Source organism: Dermochelys coriacea, chromosome 2 (genome assembly GCF_009764565.3).
Source record: "Dermochelys coriacea isolate rDerCor1 chromosome 2, rDerCor1.pri.v4, whole genome shotgun sequence".
Classification (NCBI taxonomy): domain Eukaryota; kingdom Metazoa; phylum Chordata; order Testudines; family Dermochelyidae; genus Dermochelys; species Dermochelys coriacea.
The window spans coordinates 126689344-126715131 of NC_050069.1; the positions used below are offsets into that span (position 1 = coordinate 126689344).

Genomic DNA, 25788 nt, shown 5'->3' on the forward strand with positions numbered 1-25788 from the left:
ACCAATTCAGCTTATCCCCTATTTATTTATTTTTTCTTTCTATGCTGCCTCAGGTGGGGGTTGAAGCTGCCCTTACCCAGGGGAACCCTCAGGATTGGGTGGCAATTCAACCACAACCTGCTTTGTCTCCTGCTGCGGTCCTCCAGAAATTTCATTTCACCAGTAAGAATTCTCTTATGTTTCAGATACATCAATGTTTTCTCAGCAAAGCTCCTATATCCATACTTCTAAACAGTTGCCTTTTTCATTTCCCCCCACTGATATCTGTTTTCAGTGTAGGAGTCTTTTAATCTCATCTCAGCCCCAGACAAGGACCTTTCAACTGCCTCACTAATCACTAATTGTACTGTCTTCCTAATATCCTGAATCAGAGGGGCTCCAAAGAGTCAGTCCCCTCCCCCACAGCTGTCTGCCTCATTACACAAAGCACTCACAAGTGACCTACTAACCTCTATCCTCCAGACCATGAACTCTCTCACATGCCAATGGGGCAACTCCCCGCTAGGTAACATTTTGCTCTTAGTTACAGTGGTGTCAGTCTGGAGTGACTCAATGAAGTTATTCCCTATTTACACCTGGGTAACTGAGAGCATCATCTAGTCCCTTACATTTTGTTGAACAGGCAAAAATACATGTGATTCTTAATGCTGAAATAGCAAATTCACATTTTTTTCTTTGCGAACAATTTCAGTGATTGTGAATGGTACTGGATTGACATTCCTGGAGACCATCTTTTATTTCATTTTTTCCCTCAAAGCCAGAGGACAAATGTGTTGATAGCATGAGTAGTCACAAGTGCAAACTCTCATGTTATATGTACATTAATATCTTGTTCTGAAGGGAACATCTAAATAGTAGTATGAGAGTAGTTCAGAGTCTATGCCCATTAAGGGAATGATCCTATAAAGAGTTGAGCATCTTCAACTCCCATTGTAGCACCCTGCAGTATCAGGCCCCGAGTCTGTGGCCTTTGACACCATCAACCAGGGTTCTAGTGTGATTGTAGTTTCTGTGATATAGATAATGGTCCATTTGGAAGTGGGTTGGGACCGCAAACTCATTCCGTAGCCCACCGAACAGCTAGAAATGGACTTTCATTCTAATTCACATTTTTCCTTAGTCTCCTAGGTGTCAAGGCAGATATTCAAAAGCCCAAAGTACAAGAGAGATACTATAGCAAGTTAGATCATGCTAAAACAAAATAACTTAACAATCAAAACTCTCATGAATATGGGACTCTGGAAAATGAGAACGAATCCTGTCCCCTTGGATTATGAGAGCCCCGAATTATTTTGGAGAGTTACATTTTGGAGGAAAAGGCTTTTTTAAAAATACATTGATAATCTTTTATTTAATTTATATGCCTGTCATTAATTTATAAGCTGTCAACTGCCTCCAGTCCCTGTTAGTGCAGTGATATGGAAACACTTTTACTGAAAACTTATTAAGAATACCTCAGAGTATTCACATTTATATACATTTAAGTGAGTAGATGAACAGAACCTACCTAACCTAATTGGGAAAAAAAAAATCAATAAAGCTTGCTTTCTGCTTATCAGCTGTATCCCATTTCTTGTTGGTTATTGCTTGCACTATTTGGAGGAAACCTTTGTTTAGACTTTAATTTGTTCTGTTCCTTTCATGGTCACATCCACTTGTTCAGTTCAACAAGAAAGGAATAGCACATGGGAACAACACATTCTAGAGGATGTATATTGTTGATATAGTATATATCTCGCTGTTACAGTATATATCTTGCAAGCACATTTTTATTTTATGACGGCACATCCTGAAATGTTTCATAGCAATGGGACATTTTTAACTGTTTGGTTTAATTAATAAATAATGCGCCAGGGAGAAAAATGTAATGTTATGTAGTACAACAATATTTAAAAAAATATTTTTTTCATTACTTTGTTTTAATCAAGTTTATTTTCAGTATATAACAAATTAACCTGTATGTCTGTTCTACTTTTCCTCCTAAAGGATCCCAAATGTGCTTGACAACATGGGCCCTGATTCTGCAATACTTACTCATTTAAGTACTGCTTACTGTGAATAAGGGTAAAGTATTGTACTCTTAAAACTACTATTGTCCTGATGCTTCATAGGTGAATCTTTGTGCCTAGATAGAGCTCCATGGATTTCAGTGGGGTTTCACATAGACTTAGGGGTCCTTTTTCATGGGGCCAGTTTCAGGATCAGAGCCTAAACACGAAGGATTTGAAAGAGAAATCGGTGCCCATATTTTGGTCTTGGCAAAACCTGAATCTCCATGTTACTACTTCTCTGGAACTCTTCTACTGGTGGCGAGTTGCTCTGAACTGCACAAAAATACTGGGGTTCGGTCCATTAAACAAACCCACAGATCCTGTGAGATCCAAGGAGACCTTGTGCCTCTGCACTACCACCTGACTACTCGAGCACTCTGTTGCCATTAATAGTATGGCTCCTGGAGGAATCTCAATACTAGAATTTTCTTTGTGAGTCACTGTCTCTGGGAGCAGTGCCGGGAGGCAGCTCCATGGCATCTAGGAGGAAGTTACAGAGTTACTGTAGACTCGATCTGGAATAATTTACTCTGTATTAAACCACAGTTTTGGTGGGGAGCAGGCAGCAATTCAGATACCCTGCCAAAGGAGGATATCAGGTTCTAGAGTAGTGACAGGCAAGCCACTGCAGTGGCACTCACCCTTTCCCTGACTCCACAGGCAAGATCTATGGGTGTAGACTCCCTTAAACTCATGAAAGTAGAGAGATCCATGGGGCTGACATTACATGATACAATCTGGAAATACCAGTTGCGTGACTCTATTATAGTATGGAAGACAGTATATTAAAAGAATAATAGGCATACTGGTTCAAGGAAGTCATTATTAAAACCAGGGATCCCGTATATAAATAGTGGGAGAAAAAGCTCATATTCTAAACTAGACTGCTAGTTTAGAGAACACTCCGATATTCCCAGACAGGAGATGTCTTTGCCACCAAAGATGCTAAATCCCTGGGAATATCAGTGATCTAGCTATGGTTGAAGCATAGTAGCTGGTGTCCTGAATACTTCTACAGACCATTATCTCTTATAGTAAACTACTAAAGGCTCTAGTGCAGTGGTGGGCAACCTGTGGCTTGCAGGCCCACACACGGCCCGTTAGGGTAATCCGCTGGCGGGCCACCAGTCAGTTTGTTTACATTTGCACGGCCGCCTACAGCTCCCAGTGGCCATGGTTTGCCGTTCCCGGCCAATGGAAGCTGCAGGAAATGGTAGCCAGCACATTCCTGCAGCTTGCGCTGCTTCCTGCAGCTCCCATTGGCCGGGAACAGCAAACCGTGGCCACTGGGGGCTGCGGGCGGCCGTGCAAATGTAAACAAACTATCTGGTGGCCTGCCAGCAGATTATCCTGATGGGCCATGAGCAGCCTGTGGGCTGCAGGTTGCCCACCAGTGCTCCAGCACAGTGATCCTCAAACTAGGTCCACCGCTCTAGCACAGTGATTCTCAAACTAGGTCCACTGCTTGTTCAGGGAAAGCTCCTGGCGGGCCGGGCCAGTTTGTTTACCTGCTGCATCTGCAGGTTCGGCCGATCGCAGCGCCCACTGGCCACTGTTCGCTGCTCCAGGCCAATGGGGGCTGCATGAAGGGTGGCTAGCACATCCCTCAGCCCGCCCTGCTTCCTGCAGCCCCCATTGACCTGGAGCGACAAACTGCAGCCAGTGGGAGCTGCGATCGGCCGAACCTGCGGATGCGGCAGGTAAACAAACCGGCCCAGCCCAGCCCACCAGGGGCTTTCCCTCAAGAAGCAGCGGCCCTAGTTTGAGAACCACTGCTCTAGTGTATATATGTTAGCTTTACAAGTTATAAAAAAAATAAAAATAATAAAGTTGCCTTTCACCCAGTGTGTGATGAGAGGAAGGAAAACATGGTTAAGTGCTTGTGAATTGTGCAGCCACATGCGTGAAATGTGACACTGCTGAACAATCAGATTGCTTAGTCACATTTTATGCATTTTAATTATAAAGGCATTTATTTGTGGTTGACTTCTGTATTTAAAGCAAAGAGACCCCTTCACCCAGTCTGAGGTGTATAAAAGGAATCTCCATTATCCCAGAGCAATATATAATTACTATTCTCAGCGTTCCAGCTAGGAGGTAAAGCTATCAGTGCTGGTATCCACACCATCTCTCCAAGTGTTGCCAGGATACAAATGGCTGTTTCCCTCTCCCTTTTTATTTTTAATTGAAAGCAGATAGAAGCAGTTCCCTGGCATAACAAATTACCACCCTATCCCCTCATTGATTATTCCTATAGTCCAAGAAATGACACAGTATGCCAGACTTTCATCAGATTTATTCACAATTTACTGCTACACCCAACGAGATGTTAGGAACACAGTGCTTGTAGGGGTTACAGAGTGACAGGGTGTAAAGATTCAGACTTTGCAAACCTATCCTACTTTCACCCCAATTTTGCAATCTAATTCTATGACATTTTAAAGAAGACTGCATATCACTCTTCATGACTGACAAGGCATTTTAGTTAAAAGGGCCTAAATGGGCCTCAACTATCAAATTGTTAGTGTTGTTAGCTCGCATAGGACACTGCTTATAAAGGATCTTGAACAATCTGCTTTTATACTAATTTAATTGCTATTGTGCAGGTCTGAGCTCTGCACCAGAAACATGAACACCAGTGCACTAGTATCACTGCTAATTCTTTTAAAGGCTTGGCTGTTATAGTTACATGTTCATACTATCTGCATAATGAATTGTCCTCTTCCAGTTGATAAATTATTTATCAGAGTAATGAACAGATCAATCAGTGGAGCTTGGTAACTGAAATATACAGCTTTTGGCAAAGCAGCATCTGCATGTTTACATTTATCACAGAAAAGCCTTGACTTTAATGTAAACCTTTGAGAGGCATTTATTAATCATGATCTCATTACAATTTTTGGGGGGACTAATGGCTTTTTATTTGTCAGAATTATTTCCAAAGATATAATGCTGTTATCCAAAAAAATATAGTTCTATTTTTGCTATTTAACCTTTACACAACTGGTGAAAAGGTAACTTATTTATAATACTGCATTTTATGTGTGTGTGTATATATATATATATATATATATATATATATATATATATATAAAATCAAGATTGGTAATAGAAATCAGAGTGATTTCAGATCTGGTGTCAATGGAATGTTATGGCTTTCAGGTACAATATTTGAAAGCATCTGGTGAATTTGCAGCTGCATATAGTAGTTACTCGCTGTAGAATTGTTACTATTACTCTGGGAACAGGTCCAATTCTTTTAGAATATGGCAGGGAGTTGCTAAATGTGGAAACATATATATTGGGTACATTTTAGCTTTTATTAGTGAGAGATTTGGGGATTTAGGCTAGAATGTGCTCTACAACTAATCTGAATATACATCTACTGAAGGGTGAAATAGTGTATTCTGTATATCATGAAAATAATACGTGTAAATTAGTTTCTGAACCATGGTCCTACAAGTTATTCAGATCAGGTTTGGCAGAGCACTTGATAATAAAGGGAACACATTCAGAGTTACATAAGGATTTTGCCACAACTGACATTATAATCAGCCAGACTCTCACTATTTTTAAAGTTTGCTTCCACTCTACCACCTAATTAAAAATGATAGATAACTTTATTTTTTCCTTTTTTCACTTCCTGTAGATATCTCTGTAGACACACTGTCATAGGGACACCTCCAAAAATGTCATGACAAGAGATGATCTTGGAAGGCTAAATATGTGGAAAGAAAACAGTTCTTAGAACTTTGATCCTCCCTTCCATCAATATTCAACAAAACGTAATTGTATGTACAAATACTGCATCATGCTGGTTAATTGTGAGAAATATTATATAATACATTTCCCATGTGAAATTAGCTATATTAGCGTATACAGCTTTCCCAGTCTCTCTCTACTTTAAACTTTAATAGGGAAGGCTATTTGGTTCAGGACATTTGCCTTTTGCAAATAAGCTTGAACACCTTTAGCTGTACATATAATTCATATCAAACCAACCAGATGTGAAATAATGATGGCCTTAAACATCAAATGATCTTTGTGGCACATATATTATCAATGATTCAAAGTCACTACATTGATATGTACCTGGCTGTACCTTCTACTGCAATGGATATATAGAACAATCTGCTTCCTTCATGATATTCTACTGCTGAACTTGAAATTAATTTAAGCATTACATTGGAATGAGGCCATCTAATGTGAATCCCTGGGCAAAGCACTATCAAAATTAAATGTGAGAATGAAGCATTGATCAATGGAATGGTTGTTGCCCATTGAAAAACTAAATACTTTAATCCTGAGGCAGAATATGCACTCTGCATTAGTCGCATGCATTCACACTTTGAGTCCCACTTTAGACTGAGTAAAAGTATCTGCATATACGTCTGCATCTTGTACCCAATCCTCACTGCAATCAGTGTAGAACTGACTTCAATAGGGGCATGATTTGGCCTATAAAATATAACAAGAAAATGTCCTTGCTTGCCAGTTTCAGGAAAGTTAAAACATTTTTTTTTACTATTTCTCCTGTTCCAGTGCAGAAGATGGCACTGTGAATGCATACATATTGTCCTTTTGTACTAAAATACAATGGGAAGGGAGCACAAATATTACAGTTATAATTAATGTTAGTGCTCTTATTAGAAGTAAGTACATCATTGGATCATAACCTTTTCTGATGTTTAATTTGAGCACATTCTGTCTCTGCTTCCTGTTTGTTTTCATAATACACTTTGAAAGCATGAACAATGTGTGAAATAAGTGTTTTGTCCTTAGTCAATGTCCTTATCTAGGAGAAGTGAAAAAAAAATGGACTTAAAAGGATTTGCTTCCTTCTTTTCCTTGCACTCTCCCATTCTGTGCCATATCAGGGCAGCCCCCCCTCCCGGAGTAATGAGCTTATTTTTTTCTCCTCTGATAGCGATATCTTTCTTTGTGGTTTTTTCACCTATAAACCCATATTATTAAGCAGGCCGCCCATGGTAAATATATTGCATATTTTCCCCCTGAAGCATACTGAAGATCCCACATTACGTAGGTATAGGAAAATATTGTAGCCAAACTAAAATATTTATTCTTAGTTATTAATTAACTTGAATTTTGCAATTATACTTAACTATAAAATTCATCCACACATCTCAAGACACTTTGCAAAGGAAGGCAAGTATCATTATACAGATGAAGAAACTGAGGCACAAAAAGTAAAGTGACAAGCTCAAAGTGACAAGCAAGTCTGTGGAAGACCTATGAATAGTACCTCGGTCTCTTTATTCCCACTTCAGTGACCTATATACTGGAACACACTGCTCCCTCATTGAACATCTTTGCTTAAATGCTTGGCAAACAAACAACATACTTCATCTTGCCATGCTACCCTCTCTATAGGGGCTCGACCCTCTCTGGAGCGGCGGGGAGCCACACCGGCTCGCTACACACAGTTGACTTTGGGGAATTTGTCCGGCCACCGGAGTCTCCCTCGGCAGCCCTTGCGGCAACTGGAACGAGCACCGTAGGCCTGGGCCCTGAGTCAGGGCAGGACACCAAATAGTCAGTAGCTCAGGCCCTCAGGCAGGGGCTGAGCAAATAGCCCAATGTTAGCAGGCCAGGCCCTGGGTCAGGGCAGAGCAACAAACAGTCAGTAGCTCAGGCCCTCAAATAGGGGATGAGCAAGTAGTTCAATGTTAGGAGGCCCATGCCTCTAAAGGACCTGGAAGAGGGGGAGACTGCCACCCACAACTTGGGTGGCAGGGGGGATGCAGGCCCACCCACTCCACTGCATCCCAGCCCAGGCCCTAGCAGCAGCAGAAGACCCGCTACTGGGTCAGTGGGGCTCCTGGCCGCAACACGCTGACATGGGTTCTGGCAGTGTTACAGCCAGACTAGGGTCGGCTGCTCCCGGGCTACTTCCTAACTCCCCTCTTTCTGGTCCCGGGGTCCCGGCGGTGTTCTCCAGGGGGGCCAGTACCATGGGTTCCTCGGGGCAGTGGACAAGCGGCCGGCCTGGTAATGCCTCTGGATAGCTGGCGCAGGGCAGGCCCGGCAACTCCCCTGGGTAGCGGGCACAGGGCAGGTCAGGCAAGTCTTGGCGGACCTGGGGCTGCGGGGTTTTCCCAGTCCCAAGCGAGGCTGGCTGCATCTGGCCTCCCCGGCAGCTGGTCCTCTAGTGAGCTCTGGGGGCCCGACTTTATACTTCCTGTTTGCGCCTTTCTACTTCCGGGTCACCACCTGTCCCTCTGAGGGGCTGGCTCAGAGCTTCCTGGCTCCGCCCACTCTGCTGTCTGGGCGGGCTCGACCCTCTCCAGGGCGGCATGGAGCCACACCGCCTCGCTACACCCTCAGACAAAATGATCTTTGTCTTCAGTGGAAGACTTCGCTATAAATAACTGAGTTCAGATTTAACATACAAGGACCATTTGGCGCACCATTGAAAGGCAGCTACCCCTGAAGTAGAATGTGGCAGCTGTTTAACAGCTCCTTACAATACCACAGAAAGAATACAGTTAGAAAGATTGTAATTACATGAATGGGCATTTGAACAAGTAGCTAAACAAGGGATGGTCAGGGAAAGATACAGTGGTTTTATATTCTCCACAAGAAATAAGCACTGGTCTTTCAAGGGTCACTTAAAAATGGTTGCACTATGCCTATTAGCAGACTGCAGTATTACTCCTATAAGAACTGATTTCAGTAGTTGTAAATTCATGATGCAAAGGAGGAAGTCAATATAACGCATCAACATTTAAGTTGGGCATTTGGGGGTAATGGAATACCCCTGGAGCAATGTGTGAGTTGTCTCTGCTAGAAAAGCACTGTTCTAGTGAAAATACCCAGCAGTTAAATAGGTGTCATAACTCATACAAATACTGGTCTCTTGCATTTGAAGGATGAACTACAATCTTGGCAGGATATGATTAAGACGGTGGTGGATTAGTACACTTCTAACAGAAACACATCCCAGCTGACTAATATGAAAGAGAGACAAGGCGATGTCTTTTGTTGGACCAACTTCTATTGGTGAGAGAGGCAAGCTTTCAGAGAGCTCTTCTTTGGGTAATGTACTCCACTAAGTAAATCCAAACCAACACCCTGATTCTGCAAACACTTATGAATTTAAGGAGCTTTATGCATGTGAGTAATCCTACTGAACCCAATGTGCCTAATCACATAGGTAAAATTCTCCATATTTATAGATTCCTAGGCCAGAAGAGTCTATTGTGATCATCTAATCCAATGTACTGTATAACACCAGCCACTTCCCCAAAATAATTCCTAGAGCAGATTTTTTTTTTAAAGACCAATATTGATTTTAAAATAGCCAGTGATAGAAAATCCACCATGACCCTTGGTAAATTGTTCCAATACTTAATTACTCTCACTGTCTAAAATATATGGCTAATTTCCAGTCTGAATTTGTCTAGCTTCAACTTCCTGCCATCAGATTGTGTTATACCTGTTTCTGCAAGACCAGAGAGCCCATTACTGAATGAGTTTGCAGGATCAGGGCCTAATAAATCACAAGACTGAGTCATTGTATAAATAGGTTGGCAACAGATAGAGATACTTCAGTTTGTTGCTGTTGGGCAGAATCTCACAGACAAAAAAAATTGTGCACTACAGTTCTTAACACTTTTTATTAAAGGTACTCAACACCGCTGCTGTGATAACAATTATAATGAAGAAGCCTGTGTGTTAAATTAGCCACCAGAAAAGAGTTAAGAACCCAGATTATTCTGGATAATTTGGGTGGTGAATCAGTAATTAGGTAGTATAAATCTACCATAGAGTCTAAAAAAAAAAAAGTAATTACATTCTTAACTCACAGTAAGCTAGGAAGTGCCTTATGATTTCAATATATTGACCTGAGAATCTCAATGCTGGGAAAATCAATAATACAGCTATGATGTGAGCTTTAGCTAATATTTGTATTATTAAAACTTGATCAGGAGAGTAACGGAATAAGAAGTGCAGTTAAAGAACTCCACCTTTTAAATAAACAATCCACTACTCTACATATCATTTTTGGCTATAAAAGGTATTCCAGCTCAGCCTAATAATCAACACACCACATCCTCCAGGGACGATGGATTACACAGAGGAGTCTCACAAGAGCAACAGCAGTGATGCTGTGGAGACTATTGAGCCAGAAATTCTGATCAGCATCATGAAGAAAATAGAATATGGACCTGATTTTTAAATAAACTGATTTCTCCCCCTCACCTAAGGTCCCTAATATTGGGGGCGGGCGGGGGGGGAGCAGCATGAATACTTTCTGCTGCAATTCCCCATCATTTATGCTCCAGTTGCACCCTTCCTCAAACAATTGAATTCATATGATCTCATTAAAGTGGACTGTTTGATGATACAAGGGTTCATCATTCCTGATGAAAGCTTAATTATCAAGGGAACATATGAAGGCCTATTTGCAAAATTTGTTACACAGCTCCTTATTTGTGGGATTTTAGATTCTGCACACTTCTTCTCTTGATTAAATGCTATTTGTGTTATTTCCTGATGTAGTGTCCTCATGTATATATTATCTAAGGTTTTTTCATCACTAAAGTTTAGAAATGTATAGCCAAACATTTCCATGCATGTGCTTGATATAAATGAATAGAAAACCACAGTACTTCCAAAAGCATTGCCTATTACATTAGCCCAGATGATTCCACTTCCCTCCCTGCAGAAAAATCCTACAGCATGGGGTTCCAAAGGAGGAAATATCCACATTGATTCCCTTTGGGGTGATCTGTGACATACTTCCATGGCAGGTGTTTGGGGAGGATGAACAGAGATAAGACCATGAATACCACCCCATACTTAGTTCCCCAGGAATCTCTGGAAGAAGAGGCCCACCAGGTCTGTCAAGAGAAATTTGGGGCCTGGTTCATTGTGTTCACTGAGGCCCCATTTCCTTCCATTTCCCCCAGTTGCAAATGTGTCCCTACCCCACGCTTGAGCCCTCACTGCAATTGTCCCCCTTCTCCCCTGTGCCTAGTCAGCACTAGGCCCATCTACAAAGAAAGCCCTGTGCCTCCATACAGGCTCCCAACTCCTTGGCAGTACAGCTCCATTGGAGTTGAATAATCAGAGATATCCCTATTCCAAATTATCCCATGTCCACCTGAGGCTGCATTTGCTTTTCTGCACACCCCTAAGCAGACACAAACATAGTGCCAAGTGGTATCCTCTCTCTTTTTTTTTTTTTTGGTTCGTGGTGTGTGTGCGGGGGAAGATGCCTATTTTCATGGTGTGATGTGCTCCAAATGCCTGTCCCACCCACGACTCCTCCTGCGTGGGCCCTGTGTTATAATAAACATGTGACATCTTGTCTACAGGATCATTTCAGGGGACACCTGCATTCTACAGTTAGATTAGCACAGAGTCCAGAAGGCATGGGGACAGTGCTGGGCAGCTGCTGAGTCCCTCTTCAGTGCCAATGGGGAGAGATCCACACTCAGACCTATTCAATGCAATAACAGAGCCTGGTCTTGAACACTGTTCTTCACATGTGCAGCTCTCATTTGCCTGAGTAATTTCACTGACTGCGCTGAGACTAGTCACCTGAGTAAAGACTATTTGCACTAGGGCTTGAGTGATGACAGCTTATATGAGTAATGATTTATAGCACTGGCCCTTTATTACTTGCTTGAAATGGGGAATACAGAGACACCTTAACCTTATCAGCCCAGATTCGCACCTGGTGTAAATTGGCATACCTACATCAAAGTCAATGGTGCTACACTGATTTATGTCAACTGAGGTTCTGACTCATAATGACTTATCTTTAAGTGACAACATCCCTGATGTTGTACAAGATACTTAACTTCTCCTAAAGTACCCCAACCTTCAACTCTGGTTTAGTTGGAAGGGGAACTTGGGGAAAGGAAAAATATATTATATTTTTAGTGCACTCTGAAAGCTTTCATTCAATCATTCAGGTTTTCTTTCTTTTTTCTCCCCATTTTTGGTTGGTTGCTCTTTTATTTTTTTGATTTTTTAAAAATTCATTCTGGAAGTATCAGCCCTTAGAGGAATTCTGTCCTGCGAACAGCCTGATTCATTTAACCTGTAATCCGTAGAAATTAAACAACACTACCCTTCATCTAAGGGTTTGAACTGCTATTTGAAGGACAGGAGGCTGTGCTCTTGTAAACCTGTGGATTTTTCCTGTCTCAGTGTGCTTAGGTAAACAGCACCAAACTGTTTGCTTTGTCTTAAAAATAGAAGGATTGCAGAAATACTTTAACTCTGTTTGGAATTCATCCAAACTAAAGAAATAAAGTTTCTGTCTGTAGCAAAACTGACTTTTCTTCCCTCAATCCTTCTCTAAAATGCCAACAAGAGCAACCCACTCTCGTTCTCTGGAATTTTATTAATTCAGTTATCAAAACGGCCTTCATTTGCAGCTGCCTGATAAATCCTGTGGAGGAGGTGGAATACACACACTGCTTATAAACTGCCATTCATGAGGGCTGATACACAGCTCATAAAAGCAACAAATCCCCATGCACTCCCACACCTTGAAAAATGGGCCCTCTTTTTTGCACTAATCTATTGCCCACTCCCTTCAAGCCTTTGTTCACCATTAGAATTCCATGCTTTATTCTACCACAGGAAAGTACGGGGGAAGATCAAACAGTAACAGCATAAATAGATCAACCTTTAAAAAAAACCAACAACCACCATAAAGCGGTTTTATAATATCTATAAAATCAGGTATTTTACTATTCTGTTTTCAGAAGGCTTTAAAATAAAAAAAACAAAAACAAAAAAAACCCCACAAACAATTGCAGACCCTCCTGTCAGGATACTAACTGAGAACTGTAGTATTTGAGGTGTTGAGTTAAAACTTAGCACATTGTAAGGCCCAATGTTTCCCAGAGCTCCCAGGTTATACTGGGTGTAAAGTACTTTAAAAACAGCAGAATGGTACCACTAGCACATGGAGTAGAATCAAAATTCTACCTACTCCTTACCACCTTTCCAGAGAGCTGGTCTCAGGGGAAATGGGATGAAGAAGTCAGTAGCAGCCCTCATGGTCCCATAAGCACAGAGTCTGTAATTCTAGTACATACAAGCATGTGTGTGTTTGAATCCTTGTCCCTCACCTCCCAATGTATATGTGTAAGCAGTAGTCATACTCTAGGTCTTGTATTTGTATATCTGTTACCACTGGTTGTTGGGAGATAGGGTATTCTAAAATGCAAAGGCGGAGATTTCTCTTCTGCATGAGAGCTTTGCTCCACTCAGGAGAGAGGGGAATGCATGAGGGAACCAGTTACAGCTTCCTGGTCAAAGGGCTAGTCTCAGCCCGATGCAGTTGTCAGGCTGGTTTAAGCTGTACCATTGCTGTAGGGGCAATGAAAAAGGGTCACAGTAGAGATTCTAACCCAATACTGTAATAAACAACTTGGAAAAAAGAATAAAAGAGCAACCCTGTTAATACCCATTAAAACATGCACCCCCTCTTTTAATCAAGTAGCCTTCTCTGCTGTGGATTTAAATAGGTCTGAATTGTCTCCCTTCTTCCACCTCTGTCTTATTGCAGCATCATTCATGTGCACTGTGTGGCCAACGATGTGCCAGCATTGTCATCATAAAGCACTCTTTCTAGGGATTAAAAATTCAGCCATGAACATTCATTTCAGGCAAAAGCTTTGCACTTAAGGCCTTAGCATAGAAGATTAAAACAAAACAACAACAACCCACAAACCAATAATTAGTCATTTTAAAGTTCTGCACCAAAAAATACATTTCCCAGTTTCAGGAATCACCCCCAACCACACAGGTTTTGCATCTTGCAGTGGGAGGGAAGGAAAAATTACAGTGGGAGCATTGTAAAGATTCATTCCAACTCTATGATATATTACTGATTCTAGCTTTATTTCCCATTTTAAGTATAGGGAATATCACTGATCTCTCTCACCAGAATCAACATTTTAAGTACATCCACTGTACAGACCACATGACTGAACATCAGTTAGTAGTCACATACCCGCACAGTATGACTTACACAGCTATGCTCCTCCAGGAATCATGAATTGTTTTTGTGCAATATCTTGACACAAACAGTATGTTGAAAAAAGAAGACTGGTATTGGGAGAAGAGTGACACTTCCACCTGCAATGCAACTTTAAAAAATTGCCATTTGAAGGGAAGCGTTAACTGAATTATCATTTCGTTAGCTGAAGGCTGCTGATAGACAATTATTGGGACTAAAATTCTTTAGTTACAGAACAGGCACAGCATAATCAGTGGCTATGCAAACATCCTCCAGACTGCCTTGGTGATATATATCAGGTGTATTCTGCAATGAGATGCTAGCTCAGTGCTGGGCCCTGAGAGACATAAGTTATACTAACATAAGTACTAAGTACAAGTGACAACTGTAAAGTTTTATATGATTAAAAACTGTGGTGCCTATGTTTTTATATTAAGTACAGTGATTATAGATTGATTAGACAGCTTGAGCTTTTCCAGGATTGAGGACTAACTGAATAATTGTGTTTTAAAGAATCTGCTTATTGTATATTTCTGCATTTTTATCTAATTTATAGTAATATGTCTTTTAAATAAGACATCCAGAGAGTTGCTGCTATATTTAATGGCTGTACCAGGTGGGTAGACTCTCAGTTTATCACCAGCCCCACACATTTAGATTTCAACTTGATGTGACACTGACATGTCCTGGTGTTTTTTATTTTATTTTATTTTTATTTTTTGGTGTGTGTATGTAAATCCTGGGTCCATCAGCCAAAACCTGTGGCAAATTAATGCAAATTACAGGAATTCACACTGTAGGTTTTGCAAAGTACGCAGGGAACTCAGTAGATATGAAAATTATATTGGATGGAAGATCCAACACATTTATGATTTGGGTGGTGTGTGTGTGTGTGTGTGTGTGTGTGTGTGTGTGTGAGATACCTTTCTTTATTGCTATCTTGACAGGTTTTCAAAGCTCGTATATATAGTTAAACTTTATTTGGCTGTTGAACTATTGCACCCAAAAAAATACAGGCACAAAGAAGTATTGGTTCTGAAAGCAGTTTTCAAACCAAAAAAAAAAAAAATTCAGAGGCTTCTGACACCTTTGCAATCCCTCTTTGGAATGCAGCAACTTTGCCTATTTGCAGTCAGGGTGGAGGGTTAACTGTGGATCATGAGAAAAATCTGTCTTTTTGAAGAAACCACAAGTCTAAAAAGCCTTGGCTTAGGATCACTTGTGGCAAACGATGAAGATGACAACAACTCCCCTTATTTCAACTGCCCTTTTCCATGTTTAAGGACACACCCGAAAGGTTAGGTTAAGAGAGGGGAGAGAAAGGAGGAAGGAGAAACCCTGAAGTGTGAATAAAGCAACACAACTAAGAAATTCTGGACTTCAACTCTGTCATTTGCAGCAGTTTCCACCAATAGAATTCCATTGAGTTGAGTAGAGTTAGGCCAGGTCTAAATATAAATGCACACTGATATAACTAGAATGCTCAAGCATGTGGAAATCCACACCCCTGATCAATGCAGTTATAGAGACCTAAGCCCTGGTGTAGACAGCGCTATGTTGACGGGAGGGCTTCTTCCATTGATTTAGCTTCCACCTCTCATAGAGATGGATTAACTACACTGATGGAAGAAGCTGTGCTGCTGCAGCTTTTTAAGTGTAGACCTGCCCTTACTCCTATCTGCACAGGGGTGTCACCTGGATCAGGCCAAGTGTATCTAAGGTAATGTCATACACAATCTAATACACTTATTTAAACTATCTTTCTCTTCTCTCTCCCTCCTCCCTGCTCCCACAATGGATTTTAGGAATTTCCTTGCTGCTGTGATAGTTTCCAAGTGTATAGGAAACTTTTGGTCCTTCCTTTGTCTGGCACCTTATATTCTGTTCATGACCTTTCTTCTTACAATGATTTATTAGAGAAAGACAATTAGGAATAGAGAGAATGCCAAGCCCAGCTCAAACAACATAGATAAACTTCCCTGGAGCTTTATTGTAACTGGACAGTACCAGAATTACATGTTATTTTCAAAGAACATATACAATCAAGATGAGTAAAATCTGATGATTTAATATTTTGCCCTTCCCAACACTGAGAATCCAACTTTTGGATAGTGCCCTAAAGAACAGTAAATACCCTATATCTCCCTTTTGGTGAAGTAGAATGGTGATATCACAGTAAAACCAGTAACAGCTGGATAGTGTGAAGACCCATGTGAAATGGGCCCAAATCCTCACGACCCCTGGTCAGTAGTATAAAGCCAGTGCACCATCATCATCTTATTATTTTTATTATTGTAGTGCCTAGAAGCCCCAGTCATGGACCAAGACCCGCTTTGTGCTAGGTGATGCACAAATAGAACAAAGAGACAGTTCCTGCCACAAAGAGCTTACTCCCAGCCCCAAGCTTCCATCCAGAATTAGCAACTTGAGTTGCTCATGTGCCCTTATATCACTGGCTATTTACCAGCATGGGCATAAGTGCCTCTTACCTGGGGTGTGGAAGCTCTAGAGGCCAAGTTAATGTTAATACCTTGAGTGTTAACTAAAACAAAGATTTACTGCATCTTAAGTGGTGTTTCAAGCAGGAACATGTTGCCATTTTTCATGCTTTCTTTCCAGACCAGGATCACACTAATAATATTTTCCTGAATCCATTTATGGGATGGTGGTGGCTACCTTGAGATACAAGCATGTCTTACAGCTGCCTTCCCTCCACTTCTCCCTACCCCCCAACAGATGGTTATTCTGGCTTCATTTCATATGTTTGCTCTCATCTAGGCAACACAGGAGAGCCTACAATATGCCTGGATGCATCCTTTACTATTTCAAAACAGATAAAGAAGGAAAATAGTCAGAAAGGAGGAATGGGTGGGTGATAACAGTGAATAAAACATCATCTTCACTAAGACTATTCAGAGATCTTCTCTTCAGCGATGTGCACCCCAATGTAAATCTGAATAGCCTGGCTTTGGAAATACGTGATCCATTGTTGATTTGACATAAAACAGAAACAACTCCACTACCCACAGATTTACACCAATAAAGTGAGATCAGAATCAGACCAGACCTAACTGATAGTAAATGCTGAGGAAGTAGAATAGCTGTATTTCCCTTGTACTCCCGCCCCCCACTTCCCTCCCCACATTGGCACTGATGTAGCTGGGCTTTTTCCTTCACTTTTCAGCCACATACCAAATGTATTTATGAATAATAAGACTTAGCACTTACATAGTATTTTTCATACATAGACCATAAAGCACTTTACACATCAGGTTATCATCCCTATTTTACAGATGGGAAAATTGAGGCAGAGAGATTTGAAATTACTTACTTAAGGTCACACCTAAGCTTGCTGACTCCCAGTTCAATGCCTTGACCAATGGACTATATTGGACTCACATTCAATTTGCAAATATTCTTGAGTTCATTATTCTTCAGTCCCAGAAGTTTCATAAATGTATATTGTAAGTGTATTTGCTTGCTACTCATCTGATGTTTCTCATCCTGCTCTTTAAAAGATTCAATCACCCAATCAGGGACTTAAAATAAAAAAAAGCCTGGAACCAAATACCACAAAGAAATAATGAATAGTTGATGAGAATAATGTAGACAAGCATTTTTAAACACACTGTTCAGCAAATAATAAAGAAAACTGACAAACATCTGGAGTATTTTGTGAACCAAAGATAAATGTTTGGAATTTTTCCTCTGATGACCACCAGCTCTAAAATCTGATCATTTTTGTCCTTTTTGTTAAGAATGGTCTCTGCAGAATCTAATGTCCAACACCCACAATAATTCTCAGGATCTTGCTTTTAATAATAAAGATTTGCCAGTTTAGTACCTCACACAAAGGCTGAGTCTTTCCTTTCCACCTGCAATTGAAAAAAAAATCATATAAATGCTTGTGAAATCTGGCATATTTTGTACAGCGATGGGCACTCAGATCCATTTTTGAATTTGAGTCTGGAATTGGGGATGCTTGGCACTTGTAAAAAGCTGAGCCATGGGGTAGATTCTCTGCTGGTGTAAATTTTCATCTCTCCCTACTGAAGCTGAGGATCCCCCACAGTTTAAAAGCCGTCAGTGCCTTCACAAAAATTAACATGAATCAGGACTTAGTTTTGGAAACTTGAGCCCATTCACTTCTGTGCAAGCTGCTGTGTATTCAAATGTGACTTTTCTACTTTTTTTTTTTGAATGTTCCTGCTTTTGCCTGCCAGCTTTTAAGGAGAAGTGAAAAAGTCGGCTCCGAAGGCATGAAAGAGCAGGAAATTTCTTCCTAAAGTTGTCATATTATCTTTTTGACCACCTGGCCTGAAATTTTGACACAACAGAGAACATCTCAGTTTAGTATTCAAAAGTGAACATATCAAGGTAATGCGGGACCTTTTATTTTTTATTAGGGGAATGGAAGGAGGCAGTATCTCATGGTTAAGCTTCAGGAGTAAGTACTTGAATGAAGACAAGCAATTACTCTGACCTTGACTATGCATTTCATTAGTAGTGAACTATTTTCAGTTCAAAAAGAAAAGGAGTACTTGTGGCACCTTAGAGACTAACAAATTTATTAGAGCATAAGCTTTCGTGAGCTACAGCTCACTTCATCGGATGCATTTTCAGTTCAGATGCCTTTTTATATCAAAGCAGCAGGTCATGCTGAACATAAAACCCCACGCTGATATGCAGACAACATTTCATGGACTTGTCATTCCTTACTAAATAAGACTTTTGAGTGTTAGTTTTGTTTTTTTTCAAGGTAGATAAGAAGAATTTCACATTAGTAACACCAATGTATAGTGAGGCTAAAGAAAATATATACATTTAAAATAGTCCTTTTATCTTAGTAAGTTATGGAGCTGCAAGAAAGGACACTGATTTATGGATATTTACTTTCACTGGACATATTTCTGCCTGGTTTTACAATGACTTCAGTGGAGTTACTCTTGATTTACATCTGTGTAAGGAAAAGGAGAAACAGCCCCAGTTGTTCCCTATTGCTTTAAAAGAATAAAATATTTTCCCATTTGCCCATTGTTACTTCTCTGTATCCACAAACTGATGAAGCTCTAGCAGGATATTTTATTCCCTCTTTCTTTGAAATGCAGTGTTGTTTTCAAGTTAGTCACATATACGGTCAGATTTTGATCCTGGGGTAATATCCAATGTAAGCCCCTGATCAACTCGATCTAAGAACTTCCACTGACCTCAGTCACCACTGGATCAGGCCCTTAGCCTCCTGAAATCAGTAAAATTACTTTGGATTTTCACCAGTGCAAGAGATTAAATTCTGCTCCATAGCCCCAGTCCATCATGATTTCCAGAAGGCTCACCACTTCTATCGCTCTGACTAATAGTGAGCAAGCCACCTCATTGTCATGACTGTAATTTGCCTGTTTCTGCATGGAAAAAATGGTCATGAATGCATACTTTTTTTCTGAAACTACATGTAAATAACATGGGTAGTACAGTTAAAAGTGGATTCAAAACCATTCTCACTTCCCACACAACTAGCTGAAAAGAAACACTCAAAACATTCAAGAAGTTTATATAAAAGTCTGATATAAACAGTTGTGACTCAGAGTACAATGCCCTCGATACTTAGTAAAATGAAGTTGAAATTGTTCTAAAAATCAGGGCTATAATTAAAAGTGATCCTGGAAAATTCTTTGGTAATTAGCTTACTCAGGTTTTGGGCATGTACATCCCTGGAATAGCTGTTGCATTTGTCTCAGGTAGAAGAACTCCTGCTAAAATAGATTGTTTCTTTTACAATATTAAACACTGTGCTGGTAGTTTGTGAAACAGCAGCATTAAGAAGTTACAGCCTTGCATGGACAGAAATATGGGGAAAACATTAAGTGAATGAGAATCCAACTAGAATTCTTTCAACCAGCTGATTAAAAGAAAAGCACATTTTACTGGTTGTGAAGAGATTCACTCCACAAAATGGGTATTTCCTTGAGGAGTCTGAATGTTGCCACTCTTAAATTTGAATATGTGACGTTTATATTTTCAGAACACTAGAGGAGGCTCAGGAGTCAGGATTATTTTTCAATTAGGCTAAACAAATCAAAAAGGAGGTACTGGATGACTCTCTGTAAAATAGTTCTGTGAAAACAATTCAGGGGCCAAATTAATTCCTGATGTAATGCCAAAGCTTTCAACTTGAACTACATCAGATCTGAATTTGGCCCTAGGTGATTGTGCTCAGATATCTGAGATTTAAGGGGTTAGATTATTAATTTGGAAAGACTAATTCCTTGACATGCTGGTTTTGTGGGTTATTTTTAACATGTTTTTGATTATAGTTTTGATTGTGGATTTTTCCCCCTACTCTCTGGAAGAGATCCTAGAATGCAGATATTTGCCTTCTCAATACTAGAATTTACAAATGAAGTCAAAAGGGCAAAGTCTGTTCTGAGTGATTCTGATGTAAATTTGAGGTAACTCCATTTATTTCAATGGAATTACTGTCAATTTACATCCTTGTGACTCAGAGCACATTTTCACTCATTATATTCCTCTTTTATTCTGTGAGTTTCACGGGCGTGTTTCTTTGATAGTATTTGAGCTATCAGCTTTCATTATGTACTCTATTCTCTGTGTTACTGTGGAATTGTAGCTTGTTGGTATGGTTTTGTTTCTGGCAGTCATGGTTGTTTGATTTTTTTTAGTTAAATATAATTGCTGTGGTAACTACACTGAAATCAGTAGTTACACTAGTGTAAAACTAGAGTGACAGCAGTGAATTGGTATACAAGGGATGGGGAGGATGTGAGCTAATAGACAATCTTAATTACATGTCATGCTAACACTTCCCATAATAAGATCTTGTTTTGTGTTGCGTATAACTTTGCCGAACTTTAACCATGTGGTCTGAAATTTTCCATGACTGGACTATGCCTCAGGGTGAATGTTTTTTTTCAGTGAAAATAGTTCAGCCATTTACAGGAATGAGACTACAGAAAAATACTTTGTTTTGTCAAAGTTAAATAAATTCTGACAACCATTTCTTTGTCAAGCTTTGGAGCAGGGAGTTGGAACATGGCAGAGGGTGGTCTCTCTGTTAGGGAGTTGCCTTTTGCCATTCCTTTGAAAGACCACATTAATTTGGCCAAGTTATAAGCCTTTGAAAAACTAAAGTTTGCACATGCTCAGTAGAGACTTGTTAGATTTTAGCAGCTAAGTTCCTGAAAGATTCTGTCCATGTAGGGCAGACATGCAACAGCCCACTGCTGAGCAGGACATTCCTTGCAATTGCAGCATTAGACAGCTGTGGGCTGTGCTAGGTCTGGGCACCTGACATGAGAGCAGGAAGTCTACCCCTCCTTTGCTGGGAGAAAGAATGATCCCTCTGCTAGGTTCAAGCATTGTGGAGAATGAAGCTGCCTGATTCCAGTGCAGAAGGGACAAGAACAGGGGTTCAACAATGTTTTTGATGTAGTCTTTTTGTGTGTAATACATAATTAAAAATTAATGTAAAAGGTAAAAGTCACTTAAAATAGTCAGAAATCACCTGCTTTCCCCCTTCACTGAAATGCAAAATCCCTCTTCTCTTTCCCTACATCATTTGCTAGTTTCATTCAAAATGGCATCCTCCAGGCTTTCATATGTAGCTATATATTCTTCCAAATGTCAAAGTAGTTTTATTAAAACAAGATCAAATTATTCTGGAATATTTGAAAAACACTGGTGTTTTCCTTTTAACTGTACTGCCAACCCCACTCAAAAAATCATCAGGTTCGTTTAAAAATCATGAGATTTTAAAAATAATACATGTTGGTGTCTGTTTGTGCCTTTTGAGCTTTTCTCCACAACCAAGATAGCTAGAAAGTTATTAAAAAAAGAAGCAACAGCAGCTGAAATTCTCATCTAATAACTTGTGGACTGTTGAGACTTTAAGAGAAACAACAAATACAGTGAGATTTGGCAATGCTGTTTCATCCTAGAAACTGAGGAGCAGTCAGTGTAAGAAATTTTAGTTCTGACCCTGAAAAGACATTCATGTGTGCTTAACTTTAACATAGCATGCTTAACAGTGAGGTAATAGTAGACTACCTCACCACATAGGTGGAGAGCGTAATTTTGAAGACTACTGAACATGGTGAATCTCCCAATGTATCTCAATTACAGAAACACCTGTGTTAAATAACTTTGAGCTGATTCTCTATGAAAGTACACAGTGATCAATAGCCCGTAGAATAAAAAGCATTGCCAACGAGCCACCAGGTGTACACCCCAGGAGCACATGATAATGTAATTGTGAAGGATGTGATGACAGTTCTTGATGCATAATACATTCATCCCAAGATGCACTCATGCATCTATTATATATTTATGTATTTTGTAACTGGTAGCTTTAGAGTTATTTAAGCAGGCAACAGCAATTCCTAAAGGACTATTAGATAGGAAATAAACAACAAAATAGTATTTGGGTTAGGTTTAAAACTGATTGGAGCCAATTCAGACAAGGAAAACAAAGTTTAACCCTTTTAAATAAAAGAAGCAACTTTGATATTTAAAGGCTTCTAAATTGAAAGCCTGCTGAATTTATTCCTTCTGGAAAATCCCATAGAATTTAATAGGCAATGAATCTTTTTGCAGGATTTTTAAACCAATCTTTAGAACACTATGTAGAGTTATAAATCTCTTTAATTCTATGGATTAGTTTAAACATTCTGTAGAAAGACAGGTTTCAGAGTAGCAGCCGTGTTAGTCTGTATTCGCAAAAAGAAAAGGAGTACTTGTGGCACCTTAGAGACTAACAAATTTATTAGAGCATAAGCTTTCGTGAGCTACAGCTCACTTCAATGCATCCGATGAATTCAAATGCATCCGATGAAGTGAGCTGTAGCTCACGAAAGCTTATGCTCTAATAAATTTGTTAGTCTCTAAGGTGCCACAAGTACTCCTTTTCTATAGAAAGAGTATCATAATCTATTCACATTTTTAATATCTTAGAGTAATTTTGGTAGAAAGTGTTCATTTTCCACACACATAGACTGCCCATTAAGATCAGGGTCATTACAGAGGGCGAATGGTTAAAGGGATTGGTGGGGAAAACATTCTATTTTCTCTGTAATTGTACTACTGGAATTCTGAGTCATGTATTAACATGTATCTACAATTGTAGCTATTGACAGGAATCAAAGGTTTGTTGCTAATTGTATTAAAACCCAGGGATGCAACCTAGGGTTAAACACATCCAGAAGCAAACATTTGTACAGCGTCTACACTACAGAGTACACTGACTCTAAACTCATGTATAGACATATCCCCAAAAGGTAGGAAGCTATTAAGGCCTTAAATTAGGAGATTCAGAATTACAGTTGAAACTTTGCCCTGGATCCACGCCCTAGTGTTTACCCACGAACAGTAATGGTGAAACTCAGGCCTTGTCTACACAGTGGGGTAGTGCACCCTATGGGGCATGATTTCCAGGGTTGTTCCAAGAGATTCTTTGCTTCAATTTAGCATAGCAGCTACACATACACTTTTTTAAAAAAATCTTACACTAGGCAAAATCCATTGTGTATGCTCCCCTCAGGGATCCCAACTCCCCTCTCTGGCTGGCTCCCCCATGTAGGCACTCGGCGTAAGCTACCACGTAATAGTATCAGGTCTTGAGTCTGTCACTGAGCAAGTTTGTGGGCAGACCAGAAGGGATGCAGGTTGCTGAGAGCAGGGCAAGCCCATACAGACTGCCAGGAGGGAGCCCTGGTGCAGGAACAGGCCTCACAGCAGCAGCGCGGAGAAGCAGCGATGGCTGCCACATTGCCCACTCAGGTTTGGATCCACACCTGCTCTGTCATGACGGGGGGACAGTGGGGCCAAAATAGTTTGAGTGGCATTGCAACCTACTGTTACAGTGACACTAAAGTTTAGCTAGGGTTGCCAACCTTCCAGGATTGTCCTGGAGTCTCATGTCATGTGGTGAAACCTCCAGGAATATGTCCAACCAAAATTGGCAACCCTAAGTTTAGCCCTATAGTCCCCACCTCATGAAGAAGGGGCCACAGGTCCAAATCTGAGTGTGCAGTGGTGCAGCCACCTCTGCTCCCCCTTGCCACTGCCATTGGGCTGGTTACTGAACCAGACCAGCTGGAACTTACATTGCCCTCCCCCATGACCCCTATGAACTGGGCTGCCAATGCCTTAATTTGGTACTGTCAACAGTATGCACCATGCATAACATGTGTATGACTGTGGGTGCCACTGGAAATCTATAAAGCACACTAATGTATGGCACATTACTTGGTCCATGTAGACTCTGCTGGTATGCACTAGAGGTTCACTAATGCTCTATAACATAGTGCCGTTTTAAAGTGTGCTAGGGAACTTTTAGGGTCTACACGCAACAAGTAATGGGCAACACATTAGTGTACTTCAGAAGTCACAACCCCACAGAGCACTTGACTGCTCCACATAGACAAGTCCTCAATCTCCTCTAGCACACTAAGCCTAATTCTTTAGGTTTGGAATAGACAAATCTGTGGGGATGACAGCAAGAGAATCCATCACTTCCTAACTTTTGGGCATGCTGAAAGACTGAAAAAAACAACCTCTCTGAGATAGCTATTCCAGCCCCTTGACAGTCCCTATGTGGGGTGTTGGGCCATTTGATCCTCATAAGTGGATTCAGTAGCCTCCTCCACCAGAACACATCTAACAGACCATGTTAGAGTAGTCTAGCTAAATCTGACACAAACCCTCCTCCACAAAACAGTGGTGGTACCAAATTCCAACCCCCTTCTTGGCTACCTCCCATTCCCCCCCCCTCCAGATACCACAATACAGAAGAGACAATTTAGATCTTAAGTCCCATAGAGTCCCTGACATTGCCCCTAAATGCACACCCGAGGTCTCTGAACTATCGAATATTGTCCATGTTACAAAGGACAACATTTACCACACCATATTATCTAAAGTATTACAGTGGACACCGGGGACAGAACTGGGGACCTCCAGAAAAGCATGAGTCTTTAGAGCTTGAGCAAAAGAATCAGGTTCTCTAGCTAAGAGGTGAAACAGACTCACAGTCTCAGTGAATCAGGCACAGAGAACACCAAACACACTGATCAGTGGCTTACGGCAATCCCTACCTTATCTAAGTAAAGGGAATTAATGTGATAATATAACAACATGATAATTGTCGGAAAATATTGGCTTTTAATAGGAACTGCAATACCTAAGTAATAACGTTAATTCAGCATGAATTTAAAGCATAATAACTATTCCTGAATAACTCCATGGGTAGTTAAGTCCTAAAATTCAGCCACTATTTCTATTTTAAACCAATGCTCTATCATTAAAATACCCTTTATGCCCACGTAGGGCCTGAAACAGGAAGGTGCTGAGCACTTCCAGTGAGAGAGGAGGGTTCTCAGCATCTCCCAGAGAATTGTTGGTGCTCTGTACTTTCAGAATTGGATCCTCTGACGTTGCACTCCATGTGTTTATGGAAATATGCTTATGAGTGTGAATATAATGTAACGAATATGCTTTATGCAAAATGTCTCTTGTAAGGTATAATTACAAAGCTTATAATCTACTGAGTGTGTTTATCCTATTTGTATGTATGTATCATTCTTGTATCTAAAACTAGAAATATGAAGTATTACTCTGAAGTCCTATTAAATTATGCAAGGTGTAGGCCATTAAGGGTAGTTTAGAATCTTAATGGCTCCCATTGACTAGGACAATTTGTTCTAAATGGCTGTTTACTTG

The 25788-nt window shown here is 40.4% G+C and overlaps 1 long non-coding RNA gene across 1 annotated transcript; it reads left to right on the forward strand.

The window, feature by feature from the left end:
• Positions 1-14170: 14170 nt before the first annotated feature.
• Positions 14171-25330, forward strand: LOC122458501. Its single transcript, XR_006278542.1, has 3 exons — positions 14171-14430; positions 14501-14944; positions 25319-25330. It is a non-coding gene; the product is annotated as an uncharacterized LOC122458501 (long non-coding RNA).
• Positions 25331-25788: the final 458 nt, after the last annotated feature.